The sequence below is a fragment of the Euprymna scolopes genome, chromosome 10 (genome assembly GCF_053919585.1).
Source record: "Euprymna scolopes isolate OS-2025 chromosome 10, ASM5391958v1, whole genome shotgun sequence".
Taxonomy (NCBI): Eukaryota; Metazoa; Mollusca; class Cephalopoda; order Sepiida; family Sepiolidae; genus Euprymna; species Euprymna scolopes.
In genome coordinates this window covers 38,212,898-38,221,161 of record NC_136491.1, presented here as the reverse complement: position 1 = coordinate 38,221,161, position 8,264 = coordinate 38,212,898, and positions in this window count along the sequence as shown.

Genomic DNA, 8,264 nt, shown 5'->3' with positions numbered 1-8,264 from the left:
GAGGGTGAACGATGGCATTACGTATATGCATGTGTAACGTAATAGCTATTGTTCATGTTTTAATTTTTAACCTTGCAGCAAACATGTATTCATAGATCAGGCATTGACGTAAAAGAAAAAAGTAAATCGTAAACTAAACGTTTTGGTTTCGATTCTCTGTGATGGCACATGAGTCATGCTTTTCAAATTTTTTTTTAAAATCATTACTATATATTGGGTCCAATATAATATAATAATAAATACGAAATATGCATTAATCAAAATATCATATTTAAGAGTATTTTACGACAGGCCAACGCAAGGAGGCCTGCTAATATATAGTCCATATATGAATTCTGATGATGCTAGTTGGATTTTTCCTCTCTTTGAGGATTTTCCTCTAGTTGAAACAATTTGTAAACTCATTCTGGACTCACAGTAATAAATTTCCTATATATATATATATATATAAGCGAAAATGTATGTATGTATGTATGTGTGTTCGCTTTTTCTGTATGTCTACAAAAGGCTTTTTTACAGAGAAGCGGTCAGTCGCTTCACAACTTTTTAAAACTTTTTATATCACATATAAATCGTAATATCTCACAGTTAACAACGAAGCTCGCCTGTCTATTTAATTTGCTCGATTTCGGGAAGATAAATATTCAACATTTGTCGCTCGCCGCATGTGGGTTAGTCTTTTTCCTATAACATCTTGGGAAAATAAAAATCCCGCAGTCAAACTTGACCTCATTAACTCATTAAAACGGGTACCTGCCAAATCCAAGTAATTAAATAAATTCAAACGTGTTTCCGCTGGCATCTCGCGGTGGGGCAATCGTTAACATCGCACGTTTTTTTTTTCACACTTTAATTTACAACTTTGCCTCAAGGGTTCGGGTTCGATCCTCATACATTCTTTTTTTTAACCCCCCCCCACCAACGGAGTTTCCACACACACCTCCAAACACCCGGGCAACGCCGAGTACCCCTCGCTAGTATATATATAAAAGTGAAAGTGTTTGTCTGTGTGTGTACATTTCCCTACGCAATAACTCTGTCAATTTTAAGTTTACAGAGTCGAACTTTGATGTACAGGGTACTGAGATTTGGGAAAATCGATCACATCGATTTTCCGCCAGAAATTTGGCGATTAAAGGGTAAAAGTTCAACATTTTGACTTTTGAAAACTCTGCCAAACTCCTCCGACAATTTTCAGTCTAACTACTTGAAATTTTAGATATAGGTTCCTTGGACATGGATCTAACTTAATAACTGGATTTTAGCCCAAAACAATAAATTTTAAGGGGTCATAATAGGGGTCAAATTTAAAGAAACTGACCACTTTTTTTTTGGCTAAACATACATCTCCAAATACCCGGGCAACGCCGGGCACTCATGCTAGTATCTATATCTCTATAAAAGTGAACGTGTCTGTGTGTCTGTGTGTCGATGTGGGTATATTTCCCTACGCAATAACTCTGTCAATTTTTAGTCTACAGACTCGAAATTTGATATACAAGGTACTGAGATTTGGGAAAATCGATGCGGTCCGTTTTTGGCCAGAAATTTGGCGATTACGGGGTCAAAGTTCAACGATTTTACCTTTGAGAACTTTACCAAACTCCTTCGACAATTTTGGCTCTACGCACTTGAAATATTAGATATATGTTCCTTGGACATGTATCTTACTTAATAACTTGATTTAAGCCCCAAACAATAAATTTTAAAGGGTCATAATAGGGGTCAAAGGTAAAAAATTGACAGTTTTTTTTTGCTCAACATACACCTCCAAATACCTGGGTAACGCCGGGCTGAAATGCTAGTATATATATATATATATAAATGATATGTAGTTTGCTTGAAGCATTGTATGGGATCGGTATGTGGAAGAGATTTAGAAGGCTATCACAATGCGAGAAATGCGATGTAATTGGTGTTGATGAGAAAAGAAGAAAACAAGTGACAATTTACAAATCAATAAGTACATATATATATATATATATATATATATATATATATATATATATATATATATATTCAGTTGTATGAAATACAAATGTCTTACTTGTGTGGTCTGTGACAATATCCATTATATTTCGCGAAAAAATTCCCCTTTTCAAATGGTGGATGTAACGGATCTATTCAAAACATGCTGGATCGAAGGGTGAAAAAATGAATTAAATGGCTGTGTGGATATTGCAGCAGATGTAAGGAGGAGGTGTATATGCATAGCGTGTTTGAGGTAATTAACATTATTGTTGTTGTTCTTGGCCTTCGGGCCGGGATCAAAGTTTAGTATCTGTTCCGGCAGATACTGCAAGCAAAGACCATATGTGGGGGAAACCCCACATATAAGATCTTGGTCAATGTAGGGGCAACCCTTCATACCAATTGTCAATATCCAGATCCCTACTCCCCGTGGAGTTGGTCCCCATTTCCCCTTCACTCCTCACATAAAAAAATCGGCCTTGTGCCTAATTTGCTCGGTGGGGGAGCAAATAAACACCTTGTTGTTGTTCTTGGCCTTCGGCCTTTGGGACAAGATCAAAGTGTAGTATCTGTTCTTCAGATGCTGCACTTTAATTTCTTGTTCTCTGTCAGTGGAGGAGAAATCCTTCGCAACTGAGACAATTTTTATTTTTGTTCCTTTTCTCCAAATTAAAAAACGACCCTGGTATCTAACTCTGTCCGTGGGGAGGCATTGTAAATAGGAACATTATTGTTGTTGTTAGATTTTGATTTTTTGTTCCTTTATATATATACTAGCATTTCAGCCCGGCGTTGCCCGGGTGTTTGGAGGTGTATGTTGAGCAAAAAAAAAAATAGCGGTCAATTTTTTTTAACTTTGACCCCTATTATGACCCCTTAAAATTTATAGTTTCGGGCTCAAATCACTTTATTAAGTTAGATCCAGGTTCAAGAAACCTATATCTAAAATTTCAAGTGTCTAGACCCAAAATTGTCGGAGGAGTTTGGTAGAGTTCTTAAAGGTCAAATCGTTGAAATTTGACCCCTTAACAGCCAAATTTCTGGCTGACACCCGTCACATCGATTTTCCGAAATCTCAGTACCCGGTATTTCAAATCTCGAGTCTATAGACTAAAAATTGACAGAGTTATTGCGTATGGAAATGTACACAGACAGACACACAGACACACAGACAGACAGACACGTTCACTTTTATAGATATATATATATATATATATATATATATATATATATATATATATATCAATTTATAACTTGTTGCGTTTGCATGATCATTATTTTATTTTTATATTCTTTTTCTATTTGATTGTCTTTTTTGCTGCTGCCTTGTATTATTTGTTTATTCATTTAGGAAATAAGGTTCAAACCTTAGCGTGGGCGATACTCAAAATAAAATTGCGAATTACTTAAGACCTCTACTTGATCATAATTTTTCCGAACAAGAGCACAATACCTCCGTTTCATAAAGGCTTCTGATCATATATATTTATCATCAAAGAATGAGAGTTCATTCTTTGACATTATTCTCGCGTTGCCTACGCACAGTTAAAACATTCAAAATATAACCGCTAGAAACAACGCGCGGCTCTATACAAACAGACTTCTTTCTCCAAATTTACAACATGGCAAGGAAGAAGAAAAGGAAAAAGAAAGAAACAATACACTGAAGATGGAGGATACCTTTGACATATATTTGTGATAAATTTCAAACAAGTAAAATATTTGTTTATTTTCCTAACATTACGTTGTGATTTGGCTTTCAAGCGCACTTGATGCGTATTTTATTTTATATATATTTATGTATATTACCGAGTTCAACAGGAAGATTATAGAATTAAACAGGATAGGTTACGGAGGTTACATTGACCAAAGCGCTGTGAAAATAACAATCCAGCTGAGGAAAGGAGTCGAAATAACGCAAATAACACGGATAAAAGCGGATAAAAATTTTAAGGGGTCATAATAGGGTCAAATTTAAAGAAATTGATCACTTTTTTTCTTTTTGCTCAACATACGTCTCCAAATACCCGGGCAACGCCGGGTACCCATGCTAGTATCTATATCTCTATAAAAGTGAACGTGTCTGTGTGTCTGTGTGTGTTGCAATCTTCTGAATGAGTTCTGTATAAACGTTACAAGGTTGTCTCTGTATCCTTTCTATGCCTGCATGTGATTTTTATCTCTGCCATTTTCCCACCTAATTGTTTCCTCGCGTGATGCGTCTTATTTTATCTATTTCGCTTCCATTGACATAAAAAAAAAACTCAAATAATAATTGAGATCGTTAAAGCAAACAAAAATTTCTAACTAAACTAGAGACATTTTTTTATGCGTTATATCTCTGAATGATTTCGCGGATTTATATCATATTTGATATATTAAAAACATATATTGAAGTTACAGAATTCGAACATGCTGTTTCTTTCTCAGAGTAATCATTTATAATTTACCATCTAACGCTTAGAGAATTACAACACCTGCTATTTATATATTAGGTTGGGAAGAAAGTTATACGGAATTTTTCATTTGGATCTCAAATCATGTATTTTTAAATAAGTTTTCGTTATAATAAATTTACTTTATATATCATTTTATCATTTATAGCAGTTTTAAAACAATTCTCTTCTTTTCAGAACGTTGCATAATAGATGGTGAAAAAGCAGATTAGAATCATTTTCTTATTTCAATTAAATCTAGGCCAAAAAGTTGCTGAAACAACTCGTAATATAAACGAAGCGTTCGACCTAGGAACCACTACTGAACGCACAGCACAATGAAATTTCGTGGCGGCGATGAGAGTCTTGCAGATGATGAGAGTAGTGGTCGGCCATGGGACGTTGACAACGATCAATTAAGAGCCTTAGTTCACAAACAACTGTTCGAGAACTTGCTTCTGAATAAGACGTAACGTATACGACGATTTCCAACCACTTGAGAGAGATTGGAAAGAGAAACTTGATAAATGGGTGCCTCACGAACTGAACAACCAAAGGAAACGCCGTTATTAAGTGTCATCTTCCCTTCTTTTCCTCGTCAAGAACGACCTGTTTCTCGACCGGGTTGTGACTTGCGATGATAAGTGAGTTCTTTACAACCGGCGATGCTCAGCTCAGTGGTTAGACGCCGACGAATCCCCAAGACACTTCCCGGAGTCAGAGATGTACTAAAAGAAGGTCATGCTGACTCTTTGGTGGTCTACGACCAGTTTCATACATTACACATTTTTAATGCAGGCGAAACCTTTACAACCAAGAAGTACTGTCAACAAATGGATGAAATGCACCAGAAACTTCGACAACAACACCCACCATTAGTCAACAGAAAATGTCCAATTCTCCTCCACGACAATGCCCGACCTCACATATCTTAATCGACTCTGCAGGAGTTTAACAAATCTGTATAATTCGCCATGTTTTCTAGACTTTTCACCTACTTTTTCAAACATCTTGACAACTTTCTGCCTGAGAAATGCTTCAAATATCTAAGCGATATCAAAAACACCTTCAGCGACTTTATCGCCACCAGAACGCAAGGTTTTACGTTACTAGCATAAATTTACACGTTTTCGTTGTTTAAGAGTCGGTTGATTCTGATGGTGCTTATTTCGGTCAATATTTTTTGTTTGAGCCGATATATGTTCATCTGAATTTAAAAGCTTCAAACCACCATCAACCTGATAGTATTTTGCTCGTTCCCGCCTTAATTTCTATGACGTGACCTTCGTAATATATGTCATTAAGGTCCATGGAGCTAAATAATGACGTCATCGCTGAGGTCCTAGTAAGCAAGATCTGTCGAACAGTCAGACTGTTTGTAATGAATCAAAACACTTTTACAAAAAGGATTAGATAACTTTAAAATTGCATTAAAATATAAACAATGATTTATATTGAAACTCATTCAATATAAATTTTTAAAAAGAATTCAAAGTGGAAAAGTTGTGTTTATGTAATTAAATATTTCGTAGTTTCGTAGATTTTAAGGACTAACATTATTATTTATTATTTACTCATAAATTACATAAAAAAGAAGAAAAGAAAGGAACACAATTCAATTTATAGTAAAACTAAACTTTATTTCATATAAATAAAAGGAATTATGCATGTAAAATTACATATCTTTAAAACAGAAAACAATCAAATGTTGCCAAACATGAAATATGAATTTAGGCAACAAACAAATTAAACAATAAACTTAAAATCCAACAATAAACATTTTTTAAAATTAAAACGAACAACAACAATTATTTCTTTTTAATTAAAACGAGCAACAACGAATATTTTTAAAAATTAAAGCGAACAACAATAAATATTTTTTAAAAATTAAAACGATATACCGATACTCTATGGCTGACTGGGATAGCTTCCGTACATTCATATCTGATCTACCTCTGCATTCCATGTTTAAAAAGGATGTGTCCTCTATAGTATCAGACCTGACCGAATGGTTACTGGTAGGCATAGATCGATTCATACCATCAAAAAAATTCCAACAAAAACCTAACAGCCAGCCATGGTTCTCCCCAGAATGTACTGCTACCATCGCGCACATAAATCACTTTTTCCATAACTACCAACGTAATAGATGTACTGAGACTAAAGCTGCTTTCAGGACTGCCAGCAACCAATGTAAAAGAGTAATAAAAATGCAAGAGAACTATATGCTCAGTCCGTTAAATCCAAAGTAGCTGAGCAGCGGCTTGGTTCCCACCAGTTTTGGCAAATAGCAAACAGGATCCTGAACAGAAGCGCGCGTTCTATCCCAACCATCATCAATGGACATGAGGTCATCTCGTCAGCATCGGACAAGGCCAGACTATTTGCCAAGAACTTTGCAGCTAATTCTACCCCAAGCGACGAAGGCCATCAACTCCCCGTATTTCCTCATATAACATGCAACATACAAATATCTGTGCGTGAGGTCGCCAAGCCAATCAAGAATTTTGATTCCAGTAAAGCAACTGGCCCTGACGGCATTCCAGTTATAGTGCTGAAAAAGCTCCAACCAGAACTTGCCCCCATACTTACAAAACTACATAAGCGTTGCCTTAAGGATAAGTGCTTTCCAACACCCTAGAAAACCTCATCAGTATGCCCTGTATTTAAGAATTCAGGGTAGAAGTCATCTCCCTCTCAGTACAGACTAATAAGTCTCCTGTGTGTCATGAGTAAGTTGTTAGAATCCATATTAAATAAAGAAGTAGTCAACCACCTCAGCAGAAACAACCTTCTTAGTGACATGCACTATGGTTTCCGCTCCGCAAGATCTACAGCAGATGTGCTAACGGTTATATCTCATAGGATTAGTGAATCTCTTGACAAAGGCTTTCATTTCAGGGCAATTGCTCTTGACATATCGAAGGCCTTCGATAAGGTATGGCATAAGGGCCTACTTCACAAGATTTCTAGCTACGGTATAACTGGAAATGTTTTCTCAATTATTAAATCATTTCTCTCCGATAGGTTCATAAGAGTAGTGGTTGATGGGAAGAAATCAGAGGCCCACAGTATTAATGATGGAGTCCCTCAGGGGCCCATCCTGGGCCCAACTCTATTCCTGATCTACATCAATGATCTTCCAAAACATATACTTAAATCATTCGTTGACAGCTATGCTGATGACACGACCATCTATGGCAACACATCAAAAGCCGTAAATGACAAAGCTTTCTCTGATTCCCTCTCCTCTGATTTTGAGAGCGTAGTGCAATGGGGGAAGAGGTGGCTTGTCACTTTTAATTTATCCAAAACCAAGCTTCTATCTTTACATCATCAACGCTCTGATCCCCATCTAGCATCAATTGAAATGGATGGCTCTCGTCTTGGGGAGGCTCCATGTTTTGACAAGCTTCTGGGTTTGACCTTTACTCCTGATCTGAAATGGAACACGCACATCAGGTCTGTTGCCAAAGACGCTGGGAAAATGGTGGTATCCTTCTATCGCCCCAGAAGATATCTCACTACTGATGCAATTCTTTATCTGTATGAAAGCCAAGTAGTCCAATGATGGAGTACTGCTGCCACATCTGGGCAGGAGCTGCTAAAAACAGCCTATTCTGCCTTGACAGAAAAACAAAACCAAAAATATTTTTTAAATAAAAGCATACAACAACAATTATTTTTTACAAAGAAAAAACGAACAACAAAAAATATTTTTGAAAATTAAAACGAACAACAAAAATATTTTTAAAATGAAAACGATCAACAACAAATATTTTTAAAATAAAAACGAAGGACACCAAATATTTTCAAAATTAAAACGAACAAGACCAAATATTTTTAAAATGAAAACGA